This window comes from Muscardinus avellanarius (assembly GCF_963383645.1).
Source record: "Muscardinus avellanarius genome assembly, chromosome: 9".
Classification (NCBI taxonomy): Eukaryota; Metazoa; Chordata; class Mammalia; order Rodentia; family Gliridae; genus Muscardinus; species Muscardinus avellanarius.
In genome coordinates this window covers 109,121,304-109,142,533 of record NC_137795.1, presented here as the reverse complement: position 1 = coordinate 109,142,533, position 21,230 = coordinate 109,121,304, and positions in this window count along the sequence as shown.

The window sequence follows — 21,230 nt, the reverse complement described above, 5'->3', positions numbered from 1 at the left end:
TTGGAGGGATCTTCATGTCATTTTAGCCTCCTCTTTAACTCCAGATGAATGAGATCGTATTCTTAAGGCTGCCAGGGAACGGGCCGATCAGGCTCACCTAACCAATCCACAGCTCCCTACCGGAACAGCTGCAGCTCCTTCTAAGGATCCCTACTGGGATTATAATGACAGGGGTCAGGGAATAAAAAAGACAAAACACATAATACTATGCCTTCAAGCTGAGCCCTGGGTAACTCTCCAGGTAGTGGATAAGCCAATCTCCTTCTTGATTGATACGGAAGCTACCTACTCTGTTCTCCCTTTTGTCTCAGAACCTAGTTTCCCTTCCCAAATCGCGATTCAGGGTATTGACGGCATGCTCTCTTGCCCACATACTACAGGCCCTCCTTTATGCCATTTAGATATCTTTATGGTTAACCATCCATTCCTGATTATCCCTTCATGTTCCACCCCCCTTTTAGGTAGAGACTTTTTAACCAAAACTGGGGCTGAACTTTCATTTAATTTCCCCACAGCTTCTGTTTCCTCTAATATGCTTTTAATGGCTACAGCTACAGTTGATGACCAGAAAGTCAAACCTCCCCTTCCAATAGATTTGGTTGACCCTATCGTATGGGATACCAGCACCCCAGTTGTGGCGACCCACCACACCCCGGTCTGGATTGTCCTACATGACCCCACTATTTTCCCTGCCCGCTCTTCACCAATCCCTCCTTCACCAATGTGGGCCTAAACCCATTATTTCTTGTCTCCTGGTCCAGAGACTGCTTATCCCTACTAATTCTCCTTATAATACCCCAATTCTCCCAGTTAAAAAGCCTTATGGGACCTATCGTTTAGTCCAGGATCTTCGTTTAATTAATGATGCAGTGGTCCCAATCCACCCAGTTGTCCCTAATCCCTACCCTCTTATCTCAGATTCCTCCCAATACAACCCACTTTTCAGTTCTCGACTTGAAGGACACATTTTATACAATTTCTCTGCATCCTGAGTCGTACCCCCTTTTTGCCTTCACTTGGGAGGACCCTGATATCCAGGTTGCTCAACATCTAACCTGGACCATCCTCTCCCAGGGTTTTCAGGATAGCCCACACCTCTTTGGACAGGCTCTAGCACAGGACCTTGCGACGGACCAGCTTGGCCAGAGCAACGGGACCGTTGGGACTGGGTCTGGGAAAGTGGGGAAGGATTCGGCTTTTTTCTGCTGCTTCTGCAGCGGACCCCTCCCTCTTTTGTACGGGGTTCCTTCAAGTCCCTATTTATAGTCCCGGAGATTCGTCTCCGGGACTTGGGAGGGAGAGACCTGAAATGACGGACCCTGACAATTGCCTCTCGTGCAACTGACAAAGTTTATTCTCTAAAACTAAAATCTTATACCCTTCACCAGTGAAATTCCTAGTAGAAAAGTGTAAACACCAAAGAACAATAGTGGGGTATTAAGTAAAGGACATGTGAATTACCAATCATAAGCAAGACAAAAGGAAGGCCTGTGACATCACAGGTCTTGTGATTAGCCCCATGACTACAGGTCTTGTTTTTAAGATCAGCCCCCTAGCCTTGTAGGTGGGCCTTAGAGGGAAAATTCCGGAAGGAGCAGGAGTCACACCCAGAGTTTGAGAATTCGACTTTTTAACACAAAATTGATTACTGTTTCAGTGACATCTCAGAGATGATTGATACTGTGTTTTTACCAATTGATTTCGTATCCATGGAAGAGCATCTCTAAATTCATCTACCTCATCTCCAGTACATGATACCGATTAGCTTTTTGCATGACTAAGTTCTCTTGGGCTTTCCTGAAGCATAGCTTGCTGTTGTTATAGCTTGGAGCAAGGCAGGGGGCGTCTGAGAGCTCAAACATATTACCAGAAAAATTATCTTCCACGGAATCAGTTTCTCCCACAGTCCTGATTGGGACCTCGTTCTTCATCACCGGAGCCATGTGTGTGAGAAGTTATAGAATCATTACCAAAAGAACAACAGCTGTGAAAGAGCATCCAAGAACAGGGAGGAGTCTGGCCAGGAACCATCCTTCCTCGGGGCTGCTTCCTTGACGCGTGCCACGCCATGCGTGCAGGGTCACGCAGACTCCAGGGGAGGCAGGGTCGTGGCAGGACCTCCTCCAGTGCCCCTCGGAGCCTAGTTCTCTGTTACAATATGTGGATGACCTTTTACTTTGTAGTCTGTCCTAGAAGTGTCCATACGGCACACTGCCCTTCTCCTTAATTTTCTTGGAAGCAGGGGTTCCAGGGTGGCCCCACATAAAGCCCAGTTATCAGTGCCTGAGGTGCGGTATCTAGGCCTACATCTCACCCCAAACACCCGAGGACTAACTGTTGACTGGGTCAAGGCCTTACAAGACTTGCAGCCACCCACCTCAGCTGACCAGATCCAATCTTTCTGGGGTTTTGTAGGATTTTTCCAGCATTGGATCCCCAACTTTGCCATTCTAGCTAAGCCATTGCATGAGGCAATTAAGGAAACCCCGGTTGGCTCCCTCTCTTCACCCTCAATCATTCACTGAACCTTCCTGGATCTCCAGGAAGCCCTCCTTAAATCCCCCCCCCCCTTGACACTCCCTGATCCCACTAAGGCCTTCTTATATACTGATGAGAGGCAAGGGATAGCCACAGGAGTGCTCACTAACCCCTGAGACCAACCCAGGCATCACTGGCCTATTTATCTAAACAGCTTGACCCTACCACTCGTGGGTGGCCACCCTGCCTCAGGGCTCTGGCGGCAGCAGCCATGCTCACAAAAAAGGCCCTTAAAATGTGTCTCCAGACACCCCTGCAGGTTTTTTCCCCCACATGGACTCCAGGATTTTCTCTCTCCTTGAGCACTCCCTCTTCTGTCACCTTCTCGCATTCAGGAACTTTATTTATTGTTCATGGAAAATCCAGATGTTAAACTGTCTCATTCCCCGTCCCTTAACTCGGCCACTCTTTTACCAGTGAGCCAGGGTTCAGGCCCTGATTCGTGTTCACCTAACGATGCTCTCTCATGTGCTGATATAATTGATGCTTTAGCTAAACCTCAGGCGGACCTCCAGGACACCCCCTTCTTAATCCAGATGTTACTTATTTTGTTGATGGCAGCTCTGTTTCTGACACCAGACATAAGAAAAGGGCAGCCTATGCAGTGGTCACCCTAACTCAAGTCATTGAGGCTCCCAGGTTACCGGATGGTACTACCTCTCCAAAGGCTGAACTGATTGCCCTAACTCGAGCTCTACACCTGGCAAAAAACAAGCGGGCAAACATATATACCGATTCTAAATATTCCTTTTTAATAGCACATTGCCATAGCACATTGGAGAGAGAGAGGGGATTCCTCTCCACTAAGGGTTCACCCATTTTTAATGGTTAAGAAGCTCCTAGACTCCATTTCTTTACCATCTGAGCTGGCCATCATCCACTGTTGGGGCCACCAGACAGAATCTTCCTTAGTGGCCAAAGGAAACAGTAAAGCTGACTATACAGCAAGACGGCTGACACAGCAAGCTCAACCTGATCTATGGTTGAACATCAGCCCTCGGTTTGGACTCCCTAATTCCTTACAGTCTGATAACGGACCAGCTTTTATTTCTAAGGTTACTCAACAGGTGGCACAAGCTCTTGGCATTTCATGGAAGCTCCACATCCCATATTGACCACAGTCATCAGGAAAGGTAGAAGAAATGAATGGGATCCTTAAGAAACACCTAACAAAACTCTCTCTAGAGCTGTGAGTATTATGGCCTGAACTCCTGCCACTAGCTCTGGCCTGTGTGAGGGCCGCCCCTCGAAGCCCCACCTTTATGAGCCCCTTTGAATTGCTGTATGTCGCCCTTTCCTGCTTAATCACGTTCTCCCTTCAGAACCCCCTCCTTTGGCTTCCTATCTTCCTTACTTGTCTTTTCTCAGGCACCTTCTTAGGGAACATGCTGACCAGTATCTTCCCCAACCCGGGACTGAAACAGCAGCTCCACACCCTGCAGTCATGGCCCTTAAGCCAGGGGATCAAGTCCTCCTCAAGTCACTTCAACCTAAACATCTCCGACCACGGTGGACTGGGCCCTTCACAGTGATCCTCACCACGCCTACCGCAGCCAAACTGCTGGGGGGCCCCAACTGGCATCATCTTACCCGGCTAAAAAGGGCTCCATTAAAACAGTCCCATGACAAATTCTCTTGCACAGTGTTGGGGCCTACTAAGCTTCGTTTTCCTCGGCATAATTCTCTTTGATGTCTTTATTTTAGCAGGTCCACTTGTTCACATACTACGGTGCTCTCCCTCTTCGGATGCCATACTGTCATAACTCCTCCTCTGCTAAAGTCCCCTCGAGCACACATCACCAAGCTGTCCAGGGTAACCCTCGACTCACGACGCCCCCTTGACAGCAGGAAGTAGTTTAAGATTCGAATCTCCGCTCATTATCACCAAAAGGCCGGGATGACAAGTCGGGTCCCTCCCCCTTCCCGCAGCTGCAGAACCCTGGGAAGGAGGAGGAGACTCTGCTAGGCGATCTCGCAGGCGATACTGCGAGGCGAGCGATGTCGCGAGCGGGGCGGCATTCCCACGCCTAGTCCCACCCCCAAGACGTATGCCTTAAAAGAGAGGCATTTTCCCTCCAGCCTCGGAGGGGCCCGCAGGCTCCGGGGCGGTCCAGCCCCCATCCCCGAGAGGACCACATTAAAACTTACACCGCGCTTCCTGGTCTCTCTCGTCTCTGCCGCGAGCACCTACCAAAGCCTAGCTCCGGCGCGTCCCTCGGCTCTGGCCTGCACAGTTCTTTTGCGTTTGTGCGTCTAGTTGGTTGACATGAACTGGGAGCGAATCCAGTGCCTGTGCCCCTGCTCTGGAAGTAAGAGCAATCATATATGTTGTGCCAACTGTTTACATTTACTTGTAAAAGCCAAGTACGGAGCCCGTGAGAAGATGCCACGTGAGAGGTGGCTGCTGGTAGAAAACGGGAGGCTGAGGCTCACGGGACTCAGGACGGCCCTGGGCTGTGACTCTGAGCACGCCTCCGGTCTGCTGTGTCCCTGGGCCCATTGAGGGATGATGACGCTCCCCTCACAGCCACGAATTCCTGGGAATCAAATGAGAACCACAGCCCCAGCAGCCCGGCCCAGCGCCGCGGCTCCAGGTAAACTTCTCCTCTCCTGAGCTCCCGGGCATAGCAGCGCCTCATTAGTGGGTGACTGGATGCTCCTCCCAGGCTCTGCTCCCGAGTGAACTCTCCTTCACCCCAGCCCCCCGCGCCCTAATCTGTCAGCAAATCTGCTTCTCCTCCGAAAGAAGAAAAACAAGATTCCCACCACAGAGCTCGCAGGCAGGCTTGGACTTTATCTGAAGTCCGTCGAGGGGGTCGGTGGAGGAGGATGAAGGCCGCTCGGGACCCAGCATGCTTTGCAGAATTCTGACTCTGCTCTGCGGTTTGGAAAGCTGGGACTTTCAAGAGCCCTGAGCCCCCTGCAGCCAGGCACCCATGCACCCTGTTTCCAGGCCCTTGGGCTACAGGAAAAAACACGTCCTCTGAAGCTTCCCTGCCCCTTGCAGACGTTCTTTGGCAGCCCAGAGAGGGTTCAGATACCTATGTTGGCTCTTCCGCTCCCTGAATCACCTCTGCCACGCTGCAGGTGTGCCACCGCCCAGCTCTCCCGGTGCCTCAGATTCGTGGCCAGAGGCTTCGGCCTCTACTTCCCTCCCTTCGTTGGAGGGCCTGGCACCCCAGCAGGCTGTGACCCCTCAGAAAGCCTCAATAGGGCCAGGAGTGGTGGTGCATGCCTGTAATTTCAGTACTTGGGAGACTGACACGGGAGGATTGCAGGTGTGAGGCCAGCCTCAACAGCTCAGGGAGACCCTCGGCAACTTAGTGAGACCCCTGTTTTTAAAATAACGAACAACGAAGCTGGGCGTGGTGGCGCGTGCTCGTAATCTCCGCACTTGGGAGGCTGAGACAGTCAGTCTCAGAACTTGGGAGGTTCGAAGCCAGTTTCAGCTGCCTTAAGAGACCCTGTTTCCAAATAAAATATAAATTAGGTCTGGGAGTGTAGCCCGGAGGTAGAGGCCCCTGGGTTCCATCCCCAGTACCACAAAAAAAAAACAACCCACAATGCCGGGCGTGGTGGCACACAATTGTAACCCCAGCATTCGGGAGGCTGAGACAGGAGGATCGTGGTTCACGGACAGCCTCAGTTACTTAGTGAGGCCCTCTGCAACTTAGTGAAACCCTGTTTCAAAATAAAGAATAAAAAATAGGGCAGGGGGTGTAGCTCGGAGGTGGAATGCCCCTGTGGGCATCCCCAGTACCGCAAAAATAAACTAAAATAATATAATATAATATAATATAAAATAAAGTAAAGTAAAAGTAAAGCGACCCTGGGGAGGCCAGCTTCAGCCTTCCCCTGGGGTTGCTCTGTGGGGGTGGGCTGCAGCCCCTTGCCTGGTTGTGGGGGGCAGGGCCCAGGTGTGGGGGACTAAACAGCCATGGTAATAACCAACCCTCTTTGTGGTGCACACCCACCCCAGGGTAGGGCTGGGCAGGCCACCATCAACTGGAACGCAGTTTGTTTATTTATTTATTTATTTATTTATTTATTTATTTATTTGTGGTCCTGGGGATGGAATCCAGGGGCCTCTACCTCAGGGGTACGCCCCCAACCTATTTTATTTTATTTTTTTATTTTATTTATTTATTTATTTTTTTTTTGGTGGTACTGGGGTTCCTGGAAGCCCTTCTACCTCCGGGCTACACTCCCAGACCTATTTTTGCATTTTTATTTGGAAACAGGGTCTCCTAAGCCAGCGCGCGGGGCTAGCTTCGAACCTGCGCGATCCTCCTGTCTCTGCCTCCCAAGCGCGGGGATTACAAGCGTGCGCCACCACGCCCGGCTTATATTTTATTTTGAAACAGCGTTTCACTAGTTTACTGAGAGCCTCACTAAGTAGCTGAGGCTGGCTTCAAACCTGTGCACTTCTCCTTTCTCAGCCTCCCAAGTACTGGATTACAAGTGTGCACCACCACGCCTAGCTTGGAACCAGTTTAGGATTGCACAAGACTCTCGGGTTGGGGGGGTCAGAGCAGATCTGGGGGGCCGCCTGGCCTCCCACCAACGGGGACAGCCCATCTGCAGTGGGCTGCGGGGTTCCCTCCAGCCCTCCACAGTTCCCTTCCCATGGAGCGGTGGGTCCGGAGGCCTGAGGAGGCTGCGGATTGCCAGGCATGGCAGGGGGGCGGCCTGCCCCATCGCAAGGAAACTCAGCCCTGGGCTCCGAGTTGCTGGGTGGCTGGGCAGAGACCTGCAGGGCAGTAGGAATGGGCGGTGCCCGCCAACGGGGCTGCTGCTGGCAATCCTCTAATGGAGCTGGACAGAGGAGCCGCCCACAGACAGCCACAGCCTCCACGCTGACAGGGTACCCCTGTGCGGCTGTACCTTTCATGGGCTTGCTGGACCAAAGACCAGAAAAAGGCGCCCCTCCTATTCAGGAAATGCAGTATGAAAAAATCTATGTAACGCCGAGCCTGGTGGTGCATGCCCCTCATCCCAGCACTTGGGAGGCTGAAAAGGAGGTTTGAAACCAGCCTCAGCAATTTAGGGAGGCCCCTGGCAACTCAGTGAGACCCTGTTTCCAAACAACAAAATAAGGCCGGGCGTGGTGGCGCACGCTTGTAATCCCAGCATTCGGGAGGCTGAGACAGGAGGATCACGGTTCACAGACAGCCTCAGCTACTTAGCAAGGCCCTTTGCAACTCAGTGAGACCCTGTTTCAAAAAATAAAGAATAAAAAAAAAAAATAGGGCTGGGGGTGTAGCTCGGAGGTAGAATGCCCCTGAGCTCTATTCTCAGTAACACACACACACACACACACACACACACACACACACACACACACAAACACAGACTAAAAAGAATAGGAGAGGGCTGGGCATGTAGCTCAGAGGGACAATGCCCCTGGATCCCATCCCCAATACTGCAAAAAAATAAAATAAAATGAAAAAGTAATAATAATAAAATAAAAAAACAGAATAAAATAGGGTCAGAGGTATAGCTTACAGGTATACCCTCCCTGGGTTCCATCTCCAGAAGGCATGCGCGCACGCGCGCACACACACACACACACACACACACACACCCCACAGCCTATATAGAGATCTTTGGGGCAGTTTCGTCTTGGGAAAAGTAGTAGAGTAAAAGGTGAGGCCAGGGCCAGTTTAGCAGCCAAGAGATTAAAGTCATAATTAATATATATTTTAAGTCCTGTGTTCTTTGCCGGAAGAGGCCAGGAGACAGGATCAATCCCATGACTCAGTGAGTCCGATAAATAGAAGAAACTAGCTTCCCAGAAGACGGTGCTGCGCTTAGGTCAGAGATGAGTTTCTCCCCCGAGTCCCGGTACCTATGCCAATGATCACAACTTCAACATTATCCTCGCCGCCAAAAATGTAACATGTTTCCCAGGAACTTTGCTAATAACTCCCCATCGGGCTAGGCCAATGGGGTTATGTAAAAGTAAAAATTCTGGTGGAGGAGATTTTGTTACTGACATATGAGCATTTAGCTTTCTTTGGTACTGAGGCTTGAACCCAAGGCGGGTTCTACCTCTGAGAGACAGCTCCATCCTTGACTTATTTTTTATTTTGAAACAGGTTCTCCCTAAGTTACTCAGGGTCTCTCTAAGTTGCTGAGGCTGGTCTTGAACCTGTAGTCCATGTTTACATTTTAATAAACTGGAATAGTATTTTCTTTTACAACTGAAGAAATAAAGCTGGGCGTGGTGGCGCACGCTTGTAATCCCAGCATTCGGGAGGCTGAGACTGGAGGATGGCGGTTCGCTGGCAGCCTCAGCTACTAAGTGAGACCCTTTGCAACTCAGTGAGACCCTTTTTCAAAATAAAGAATAAAAAATAGGGCAAGGGGTGAGCCGGGCATGGTGGCTCATGCTTGTAATCCCCGCGCTTGGAAGGCTGAGACAGGAGGATCGCGCAGGTTCGAAGCCAGCCTCGTCTACTTAGTGAGGCTCTCAGCAACTTAGTGAGACCCTGTTTCCAATAAAGTATAAAATGTTACGGTGAAATATGTTTGGGGTGTGAAGGGGAGAAATAATTCCCCCAACACAAGCACACAAACAGAAAAAGCTCTGAAGTCAAAAGCCCCTGGATTCCATCCCCAGAACCCCCCCCAAAAAAAATAATATTTAAAAAAATAGATTTAAAGTGTTCTTGTGACTCGCCCAATTCGTTCCACATACAGCAATAGAGGCCCGTTGTGCTCAAGCGAGCACACCACCTCTGCAGGCCCGCCCCACAGCAAGGCTTCCAGATCCTTCTGACAGGGGCTCATGCCTATGGAACAGGCCCAGCCCGTTGTAAAGCAGCCCTTATCTCTACTGAGTGGAACTTTGATATTTTCTGCTTTATTTGACTTTAGCGCAAGTGCTGGTCAGAGAGCAACAGAGCTGATCTCACAGCCCCTCGCCGTCACAGTGCTGGAGTTGGGAAACACCCCTGCCTCCCAGCGTAAACACACACACGGATTTAAGGACACTGGGCTTGCTGTGGACAGCTTGTCCCTTGCCTGCCGCCCGCCCTCCCAGCCTTCGCTAAGACATCTGGAAAAGTCCATGCTCTCCTTCCTCCCAAGCCACGCCAACAGGCGCGGCTACAGGCTCTGAGAAGGGTTTCTGAAGAAGCGTGCTTCCTCTCTCTCTCTCTCTCTCTCTCTCTCTCTCTCTCTCTCTCTCTCTCTCTCTCTCTTTCTTTTGTCTTTTTTCTTTAACTGGGGATTGAACCCAGGGACATTCTATCTCTGAACTATACCTCCAGCTCTATTTTATTTTCTATTTTGAAACAGTGAGTCTCACTAAATTGCTGAAGCTGGTCTCAAACCTGTATCCTCCAGTCTTAACTCCTGAGTACTGGGATTGCAGGTATGCACCACTGAGCCTGCCTGCCTTCCTCCCTCCCTTCTTTCCTTCCTTTCTTCTCTCATTCCTTCTTTTTCCTTTTTGCGTACTGGGGGTTGGATACTGGATCACTTTACCACTGAGCTATACCCCCAGCCCTTTCTACTTTATTTTGAGATGGGATTTTGCTAAATTGCTGAGGCTGGCCTTGAATCTGTGATCCTCCAGCCTCAGCCTTCTGAGTAGCTGGGATTACAGGCCTGTGTCACTGTGCCTGGGAAGTTGTTGCTTTCTTAATCAGAATCCCCCTCTGAGAATGGGAGGGGAGGCAGGGCAAAGCCCGCCAAGTGCTGTGGGCATGTCTGTCACCATCACTGTGAATTACAGCGATATGTGACTGTCATATCACTGTGAATATGACGTGTGACTGTAATGCACCAATAAAAGTATATATAGTATATAAAATATACCGTATATCTAAATATACTAAGTATAATATTTATGGTCCCCTTCTAACTGGGTGTGGTGGCACAGGCCTCTAACCCGGTTCTTGGGAGGCTGAGATAGGTTCTTAGAAAATTAGAGGTCCTGTTTCAAAGGAAGGAAGGAAGGAAGGAAGGAAGGAAGGAAGGAAGGAAGGAAGGAAGACCCCCACCCCTGCTGGGCCTGGTGGCACATGCCTGTGATCCCAGTGCTGAGGAGGCTGACACAGGAGGACCACAGGAGGACCACAGGTTTCAAGGACAGCCTCAGCAATTTAACAAGCCCTTTCGCAAGTTAGCAAGATGCTGTTTCTACAGAAAAAATAAAATTGGGCTGGGGTATAGGTCAGAGGTAGAATGCCCCTGCCTTCAATCCCTAGTAACAGCAACAACAACAACAACAAAAAAGATTAAATTTTATAATAAGTTCATCTCAAGGTAGACAGGAGTGTTCTCAAGGAACTCGAGGTCTTTTGGTGCCAAAATCTTATTAGAGGCAGATTTGAAGCCTGGTTCTGGGGTTGCCAAGTAAAACACCCGTGGTATCCACAGACTTCCCGAGGCTTTGTGTGAAATTTAAAACACTGACATGAAAAGAATAAGACCCTTGACCATGACCTTACACCCCTAGCCCAATTTTATTTTTTCTATAGAAACAGCATCTTGCTAACTTGCGAAAGGCCTTCCTAAATGGCCGAACCTGTCCTTGCAATGGGATATTTAGGAGGATTTGGAAGACAGAGAGCTCAGAATTCATCAAGTCCTTTGAAGTACCCCCTTGACACTGTGTGTGTGTGTGTGTGTGTGTGTGTGGTGTGTTTTACAGAGATTGAACCCCATGGGTGCTCTACCTCTGAGCTGCACCCTGGCCCTTTTTCATTTTGAAGCAGGGTTCTCTGCCTCCCAAGCGCCGCTGCGCCCAGCCCTCCTGACACTCTCGAGAAGTCGAGAAGTCGTTTCTTTGCTGTAGGAGGAGGCGGCCTGTTCCTTTCACGCCCAGAGTCATCCTGGCTTGCCACTCGTCATGGTTAGGATACAGAATGTCTCCCAGAAGAGCTCCTGTTTGCCAGTGCAGATTGGGAGGTAGGAAAATTGACTCGGGGCTTCAAGGGCACCTCTGGCTAAGCCCACTGGCGGGTCCATACTGTGAGTGGGCCGCTAGGTGGCCGCCACCGGCAGGTCGGGTTTGGTGGCAGGAAGCAGGTCACTGGGCTGGGGCCTCGGGACCTACCTCCCTGGTCTCCTCCTCGGGCGCTTTCTCGACGCTTCAGGCTGCCCTGAGCAGCTTTCTCCCACCCTGTCCTGTGGCCATGATGTTTCTGCCCAGGAGCTGGCCAACCATGGGCCGAGCCTCAAGACCAAATAAACACTTCCTCCTCTAACCGGTTTACGTCAGATATTTTTGGCACAGCAATTAAACACTTCTATACCATTAAAACACTTAAACCAATTAAAACACTGAGCCACATCCTCGATCCTTCCTTATTTCTCTTTTTTATGGCACTGGGGATCCAACCCAGGGGCATTCTACTGCCAAGCTACATCCCTAGCCTTATTTTTTATTTTTATTTTGTGTGCGTGAAGCAGGGTCTCACTAGGTTGATGAGAAGACTCCGTTTGCTGAGGCTGTCCTTGAACCTGAGGCCCTCCCGTCTCAGCCTCTCGCGTGCTGGGATCGCAAACATGAGCCGCCACGCCGGCTCCTTTCTTATTTGTTCATTTTGAGGCAGGTCATCGCTAAGTTGCCTGGGCTGGCCTTGAACTTGCAGCCGCCTGCCTCAGCCCCCTGAGTGCGGGGTTCCGAGTGTGCTCCCCTGGGCCTGGCTGTAAACCTCCTCTTTTCACTTAAGCTCACGAAACTCAAGTTTCTTTTGTTTCAATCAAAGACTCTTGGCTGGCACCCACTTTCTGCCCCTCCCTGCTCCAGGCAAAATCAAGGCGGGGTGGCGATGGTGGCGCTGCTGCCCCAGCTTCCATCAGAAAGGACACTAAAATTATGGAAAATGCCCTGTGCAGGACTCAGCCCCAGCATGAATCCAGCCTGGCTTCACACAGGAGCAAGCCGATGCGCCCCATGGTGGACAGCTAGAACCTTCTGGGATGAGTCCAACGGGTGCTGCTAGACGGGGCTCCGACCTCGTCCTCGTGTGTGCGGTGCTGGGGGGGACCCAGGGCCTTCTACCTCCGGGCTACACTCCCAGGACTATTTTATATTTTATTTGGAAACAGGGTCTCACTAAGTTGCTGAGAGCCTAAGTAGCTGAGGCTGGCTTCGAACCTGTGCGATCCTCCTGTCTCAGCCTCCCGAGTACTGGGATTACAAGGGTGCGCCACCACGCCCGGCTCACCTCATCCCTCTTAATCACACACACACACACACACACACACACACACACACACACACACACACTCTCTCTCTCTCTCTCTCTCTCTCTCTCTCTCTCTCTCTCTCGCCCTCATGCACACAAACACAGCCCACACCCACACATACACATTCATCTTTCCCCCTCTCTTCTGCACTAGGGACCACACCTAGGGGCATCCTACCTTTAACCTACACCCCCAATTCTTTTTTTTAATTAAATTTAATTTTTTGTGGTACTGGGGGTGGAACCCAGAGGCTTTCTACCTCCAGACTATACTCCCAGCCCTATTTTCTATTTTATTTGGAAACAGGGTCTCACTAAGTAGCTGAGAGCCTCACTAAGTAGCCGAGGCTGGCTTGGAACCTGCGCGATCCTCCTGTCTCGGCCTCCCAAGCGCGGGGATTACAAGTGGCGCCATCACGCCCGGTTTATCTTATTTTAAAACAACGTCTAAGTTGCTAATGCTGGCCTCAAACCGGCAATCTTCTATCTCAGCCTCCCAAGTACTGAGATTACAGGTGTGCAGCAATGTGCCCCGCCTCACACGCAGCCTGATAACTTAATCTCTCGTACACGCTCTCTCATCCTCTCTCATCGGGACGCCTGGCTGCACCTCCTGAGAATGAAATCCCCCACAAGACGAGGGACAGCCCCTGTGCAGATGTCTGAGACCTGTGCCTCGGGCAGAACTTGCCTTTCTGACAGACGCTCACTCCTGAAGCCATCGCCACGGTGAAGCAGGGAGCCACCGCCGGCCCCCGGCCCTCCCGGCCCTTCGCTATCCTGCCTCCCCCACCCCGTCCCCTCAGTCCCCAGCTGCCAAGACCCTCGTCCCTGCAGACCTGCTTCCGACCTGCTTCTTTCGCTGGGCATTCCGAGGTCCTCCCGTGGCGCTCCTGCCAGCGCGCCACCATGTCCGTGCACCTGTGGGGGACGCGGGGCTGCCTCCCTGCCTGCGCCACTGGAAATCAAGTGTTATGGAATCCACGTGTAAGTGTGTGCACACACTCACTTCTCTTGGGGGAGAGGAGTGGTGAGTCGTGCGTTAGGTGTATGTTGAAGAAACTGCTGAACTGCTGTCCAGAGTCGTCACGCCCTGTCACCAGAGGCCTGCGGACTTCTGGAGGCTCCGCCTTCTCGCCAGCGGGAATTCCTGGGCTGCCAGGCCTGTCCATTTTAATCATTGTGGTAGCTGCGTGGCGACACCTCGGGGCGCAGTTCCCTAAAGAGGAGGGTACTGAACATGATTTCTCATGCTAATCAGTTATTTCTGTATCTTATTGGGAGAGATGTCTAACCAAATCCTTTGCCAATTGTGTGTGTGTGTGTGTGTGTGTGTGTGTGTGTGTGTGTGTGTGTGTATGAGAGAGAGAGAGAGAGAGAGAGAGAGGGAGGGAGAGAGAGAGAGAGAGAGAGAGGGAGGGAGAGAGAGAGCACATGCAAAGTATTAGGGATTGAACCCAGGGGCACTCTACCTTTGGGCTACACCCCAGCCCTGTTTTATTTTTATTTTGAAACGGGGTCCTACTAGGTTGACGAGTCTCGCTACTTGCTGAGGCTGTCCTCACACCTGCGATCCTCCTGTCTCAGCCTCCCAAGTACTGGGGTTACATGTGTGCACCACCATGCCCAGCTTTGCCAAGTTTTTTTAGCCTTTTTGTTTGTTTGTTTTTGAAATATTGGGGATCGAACCCAGGGCCCCATGCACACTAGGCAAATGCTCTGTTGCTCAGCCACATTCTCAGCTCTGGCCAGTTTTTAAAATTAGGTTATTTGCCAGGCGTGGTGGCGGACGCTTGTCATCCCCGCGCTTGGGAGGCGGAGACAGGAGGATCGCGCAGGTTTGAAGCCAGCTGCGCGCACTGGCTTAGGAGACCCTGTTTCCAAAAATAAAAAGTATAAAATAGGTCTGGGAGTGTAGCCCGGAGGTAGAAGGGCTTCCAGGAACCCCAGTATCACCAAAAAAATAAATAAATAAAAATAAATAAAACTAGGTTATTTGTCTTTTTCTGGCTAAGTTGTAAGAGTTTTAGAAACACACTCTGAACATGCAGCTCGTACGATTTGCAGACAGCCTTCGCCTTCCACTCAGGAATGACGTCTGCTTTGTTTCTCACGCGCTTCGAAGCACAGAAGCTTTTCATTTTGACGAAGTTGTTTTTTTCTTTGCATACTCTTTGGGTGTTCTAGCTAGGAACCACTGCCTAATCCCAAATCATGAAGACTCGCGTCTGTTTCTCTGGGAGCGCTGTCGCGGGGCTCTGCTCTGAGGCCTGGCCCCCTTGGGGCGGAGGTCCAGGCCTGCTCTCTTGCGGGTGGCTTTCCAGCTGTCCCGACCCTCCTCTGCAAATGCTACACGCTTCCCACTAAACGGCCTCCACGCCTTTCTTTTTTTTCGGTACTGGGGATGGAACCCCGAGGCATTGCACCTCTGACCTACACCTCCAGCCCTATTTTTTAGTGTTTTTTTTTTTTTTTTTTTTTTTTTTTTTTAATGGTGTCTCACTGATTTGTGAGGGGCCTAAGTAGCTGAGGCTGTCCGCAAATCGCGATCCCCAGGTCTCCGCCTCCCGGATGCTGGGATTACAAGCGTGCGCCACCATGCCCAGCTCCACGCCCTTTTTGAAAATAATTTAACCACAAATGTATAGGTGTATTTCTGGGCTCTCAATTCTATTCCATTGATCTGCGTGTCTATTTTTGTTTTGTGGTACTGAGAATTGAGCTGAGGGGTGCTCCGCCACTGAGCCATATCACCAGGCCTTTTATTTTATTTTGAGAAAGGGTTTGGCTAAATTGCCCAGGTTAGCCTTGAACTTGCAATCCTTCTACCTCAATCTTCCGAGTAGCTAGGATTACATGCATGCACCGCCATGCTCAGCTTACATGTCTTATTTTTCCATACACTGGTGATTTTTTTCCCCCCAGTACTGGGGATGGAACCCAGGGACATTCTACCTCCCAGCTACACCCCCTGCCCTATTTTTCCTTCTTTATTTTGAAACAGAGGCTCACTGAGTTGCAGAGGGCCTCACTAAGTAGCTGAGGCTGACCATGAACCATGACCCTCCAGTCTCAGCCCCCCAAATGCTGGGATTACAAGCGTGTGCCACCACGCCAGGCTACACTGTGATTTTTTTTAATGTTGAATCCGCCTCAGATTCCCAGGATAAACCTTGCTTGACCTTACTGTTTTTATACATTGTTGACTTTGACTGCTAAAGTTTTGTTCGGAACTTTTGCATCTATAGTCATAATAAATATTAACGTGTAACTTTTATTCTAACAATTTTGTGTTTTATTTTGATATCCGGGTAATACTAACCTCATGGAATGAATTGAGAAGTCTTCCTCTTCAATTTTCTGGGAGAATTTGTGAAGAATCTTTATTGTTTATTCTTTAAATGTTTGGTATATTAGCCGGGCGTGGTGGCGCACGCTTTGTAATCCCAGCATTTGGGAGGCTAAAACAGGAGGATTGCAGTTCGAGGACAGCCTCAGCTACTTAGTGAGGCCCTCTGCAACTCAGTGAGACCCTATCTCAAAGAATAAAAATAGGGCTGGGGATGTAGCTTGGAGGTAGAATGTCCCTGGGTTTCATCCTCAGTACCGCAAAAAATAAAAATAAAAATAAAAAGTTTGGTATAATTCTTCAGTAAAGTCTCCCTGGGCTTTGAGTTTTCTTTGTGGAAAGGTGCTACTGCAAATTTAATTTAAAAATAGACACAGAGCACTTGGTAGTTTTATGTTTTTCTTGTTTTGTTTTGTGTTTTTTTTTCTGCACTGGGGATGGAACCCAGGGGCATTGTACTTCCGAGCTACACCCACAGCCCTAGTTTTTAGGTTTTTTTAATATAATTTCTGAAACAGGGTCTCACTGAGTTGCAAAGGGCCTTGCTGAATAGCTGAGGCTGTCTGCGAACCGCGCTCCTCTGGTCTCTGCCTCCGAATGCTGGGATCGCAAGCGTGCGCCACCACGCCCGGCTTTTTTCTTGTTTCTTATGTTTGGAGCTCAGTGAGTTTCTTAGATCGAAGGATTTCGATTTTTCATAAATTTGACCAATTTTTACCCATGACTTCTTCCCATATTTGTTCCTGTATCCTCCTTTGTGTCCCCTTCCACAGAGACTTCAGTGACACATATTTAGGCTGGTTGTCCTGATCACTGGTGTTCTTTTCACTTCTAATCCTTCTCCTCCGCCGGGCGTGGTGGGCACGCTTGTAATCCCTGCGTTTGGGAGGCTGAGACAAGAGGATTGCATGGGTTCGAAGCTAGCCTCAGTTACTTAGTGAGGCTCTCAGGAACTTAGTGAGACCCTGTTTCCAAATAAAATATAAAATGGGTCTGGGAATATAGCCCGGAGGTAGAAAGCCTCTGGGTTCCACCCCCAGTACCACCAAAAATAAAAATAAAAATAAAATAAAATCCTTCTCTGCTTCTCATTTTACAAAGTTTCTATTGCTCTGCCTTCAAGTTTACTAATATTTTCTCCTGTCATGCTTAATCTGCCGTTAGCCCATCCAATGTTTTTATTTTATTTCAGACATTGCTTTTATCTCTAGATGCTTGATTTAGAACTCTTTAGAATCTTAGGTGTTATGGTTTAGATATAGAATGACTTCTGAAAGAGCTCATGTATTGATGTTCAGAGTCGATACGACTAAATTATGAGGGTTAGCTGGTGGTGTGTGCCTATAACCCCAGTACTTGGGAGGCTGAAATAGGAGGATCACAGGTTTGTGGCCAGCCTCAGCAACTTTGTGAGACACTGTTTTCAAAATAAAATATAAAATAGGGCTGGGCTCAATCCCTAGTATCACAAAAAAGAAAAAAAATCATGAAGGTTTTAATCTTATCAGTGGACAAATGTATTGTAGTGGATTACTGGGTGGCAACCTAGGCTGCTGGGTGTGGCTGGAGGTGGGTCACTGGGGGTGTGGCCTTGGGAACTGTGCTGTGTCCTTGAATTCCCAGGCTCTCTCCTTCTGGCTTCCATGATGTGAAAACAGCCCCAGTTCTCTCTCCCTTTCTCTCTCTGATCCCTGCACAAGGCCCTGAGCTCCACCATGTAGCCTGGCCTAACATGGACAGAACCCCTGAAATCTCCAGAACTGTGAGCACATAAATTTTTCTAAGTTATGTGGTCAGGTTTTTTGGGTCACAGCAGTGAGAATTCTGAGTGAAACAAAGGGGATCGGACCCAGGGCCCTGCACAGGCTGAACACACGCTCTACCACCAAGATCCCCCTCAGCTCTACATAACTTTGTAAACACAGGGAGCACAGTTGGTAACTGTTTTTGTGTCCCTGCTGGCGCTGCTCCCAGCTCTGGGCCGCGCTGGGCAGTTCTGCTAATCTTTTCACAGGCTGAGCAGCTTGTTGTGTTAGTTTGATCAGTGCTCAGATGACTTCTAGAGGGATGCCCTCCAGGCCTTCCCTCCTCGGGCTCTGCCCCACCAGCTCCACCCCTTCGCTGTCCTGGACGCTGCTGCTTCCTGGGCCCAGGAGGCCCTCTGGGCTCCCGGGGTCCCCTCCAGCTCTGTGGTCTGGAGTCTCTCAGGCAGCATGCTGGGGCAGCTGCACCTCAACCTCCTGTCTCCTGTCTCTTAGGGTTTACTGACCCCACGGCCTGACATCCAGTGTCTCAAAAACAACAGCCTTGTATATTTTGTGTATTTGATTTTTTTATTCCCTTCAGATAAGCGGCGGGAGGGTAAAGTGGTCCTTGTTATTTTGTCCAAAAGTCCAAGTCAAAGCTAGTGAATGTTGAAAGCCGTTTCAGAACTGCACGCCCTCGGTCTCGGCAGCCTCTGACCTTTCTCTGAAGCTGCCAGGAAGAGCTGTGGGGAGGTAGAGTGGGAGCTGAGGGAGGGGGTGTTCCGCAGCTGGCTTCCTATGAAGCAGCCATGTCCTTCTCAATACAGCACTGGTCAGAGACCCAGGAAAGGCCCCACATTCCAGAGATGGATGTGGGGCAACCGCAGCAGGCCTGCGCATGCCTGGACTCGGGCCCTCCCTCCATGCCCAGGGCCAGGCTCCAGCAGCAGCTGTCCTGCCCAGGGGGCTGCTGCCTGACTTCCTGGCTGGTAGTGAGAGGGGAGCCCAGCAGTGACCAATACAAAAAAATTAATCTCCTCTGTTTTTTTAAATTTTTGCAGTATTGGGGATGCAACCCAAGGGCATTCTACCTCTGAGTAGCACCCCTAGCCCTATTTTTAAAATTAATTTGAAAAACGGTCTCACTGAGTTGGAAAAGGCCTCACTAAGTAGCTGAGGCTGTCCACAAACCATGATCCTCTTGCCTCTGCCTCCCAAATGCTGGGATTACAGGAGTGTGCCACCGTACCGGCATAAAGATACATTGTTTAGGTGAATAATGCACATAAACTTTTATCAAAAAAGGCAATTTTCAAAAATGAGTGATTTTACAGTAAGTCTAAGATTTATAAATTTCTCAGAAATTTGTGAGTGGTTGGCTCAAAGTTCTGAGGACTGGTCTGACCATGGGGTGTTTTCATTTTCAGCTACAGTTTCTTTTTGCTTTCCCCTGTTTCTTTCTGAGTGTGTGGCCCTAGGGATTGACCCAGGGGCATTCTACCTCCGAGCCACACCCACAGCCCTATTTCATTTCTTTCTTTCTTTCTTTCTTTCTTTCTTTCTTTCTTTCTTTCTTTCTTTCTTTTTTTCTTTCTTTCTTTCTCTCTTTTTTTGGTGGTACTGGGGTTCCTGGAAGCCCTTCTACCTCCGTGCTACACTCCCAGACCTATTTTATATATTTTTTAAATTTGGAAACAGGGTCTCCTAAGCCAGCGAGGCTGGCTCCGAACCTGTGCGATCCTCCTGTCTCCGCCTCCCAAGCGCGGGGATTACAAGCGTGCCCACCACGCCCAGCAGCCCTATTTCTTTTTCATTTTGAAGCAAAGTCTCGCTAGGTTGATGAGTCTCTCTACCCTGGAACCTTCGATCCTCCTGCTCAGCCTCCCGAGTCCTGGATAACGAGTGTGTGCCACCACGCCAGCTTCTGTGCATCTTCTGTCTTCTATCCAGTCTCAGTTGGATGGAAGAAAGAGAGTTCATGGATCCCACCTCAGGAACACTGCATGGACCCTAAAAGCCAAGCGTTCCCCACAGTACGCCTGTCCGTCCATCCATCGCTCACTGCTGCTGGGCAGGACAAGCTGCTGCTTCTCGAGGGTATGAATGCGTCCATCCAACCCTGCCCCGGACGCTCTCACGCCCTTAAGCACCTCCCCTGAGCCAGACACACTGGTCATCCCTGTCCTTGGGGGGCTGAGACAGGAGGAGCGCAGATTCCAGGACAGCCTCAGTAATGTAGCAAGATACTGGACAACTTGGTAAGCCCCCTTTCAAAATAGAAAATAAACGGGCGGGAGCGTAGCTTAGAGGTAGAATCCATCCAGGTTCAATCCCCAGTACCCAAGGGCCAAAGGGCAGGGGGTGGAGGTGGGGGGCAACAAAAAGCAACACCCTCCCTTCTGTGTTTCCAGATAACAGATTCTGATTTCCTTCCTTTCTTTCGGTCTGTCTGTCTGTCTGTCTGCAGTAGTAGGAATTGAACCCAGGGGCATTCTACCTCCGAGCTGCACCCCCAGCCCTATTTTTTATTCTTTATTTTGAAACAGGGTCTCACTGAGTTGCGGAGGGCCTCCCTAAGTAGCCGAGGCTTACTGCGAACCTGGGATCCTCCTGTCTCAGCCTCCTCAATGCTGGGATTACAAGTGTGCCCACCACACCCGGCTTAGATTCCTGGTTTCCTGTGATCCTCTGAGAGAGCCCTTGGGAACCCTCTGCCTCCTCTCTGGGGCTTGGTCTCCTCACCCCACCTTCCCTCAGGTGCTGCTACTGCCCCCCAGGACTTGCTTCCACACCCCCACCTGCCTGACCCGGCCTGGTGGCCACACCTGGAGGGCCGGCTGGCTACCACTGCAGTAGCCAAGGGTCCCTGAGGCCCCCAGGCCGCAGCTGAACTCAGGGGGGAGTGGGCTCTGGGAGCGGAGGAGCCTGCCCAGTCCTCGCCCGGCCCCTCTGTCTCCCTCTTTATTTTTTGGGGGGTGTGTATTGTGTGTGTGTGTGTGTGTATCGGAATTGAACCCAGGGGCATTCCACCTCCAAGCTATACCCCTATCCCTATTTTATTTGGAAACAGGGCCTCACTAAGATACAGAGGGCCTCATTCAGTAGCCGAGGCTGGCCACAAACCTGTGATCCTCCTGGAGTTACAGAGGAGCACCCTATGCCTGGCTTCCTGCTTCCTTTCAACACACCTCCACGGGAGGCTTCCTCTAAGGACTTCAAATTCCATAAAAAGGTCCCTGAGCCCCCTTCCCTGGCTCACCAGCCTGCAACGTAGGGTCATCGGCGGCTGAGTTCCACGTTTTTTGGGGGGAAATGGATTTCTCTGGTGGGGCCCCTGGCTTGGGACCCCCGCCGCCGCTCTGTGGGACGCATTTGGGGTTTTCTTGGTCTGAG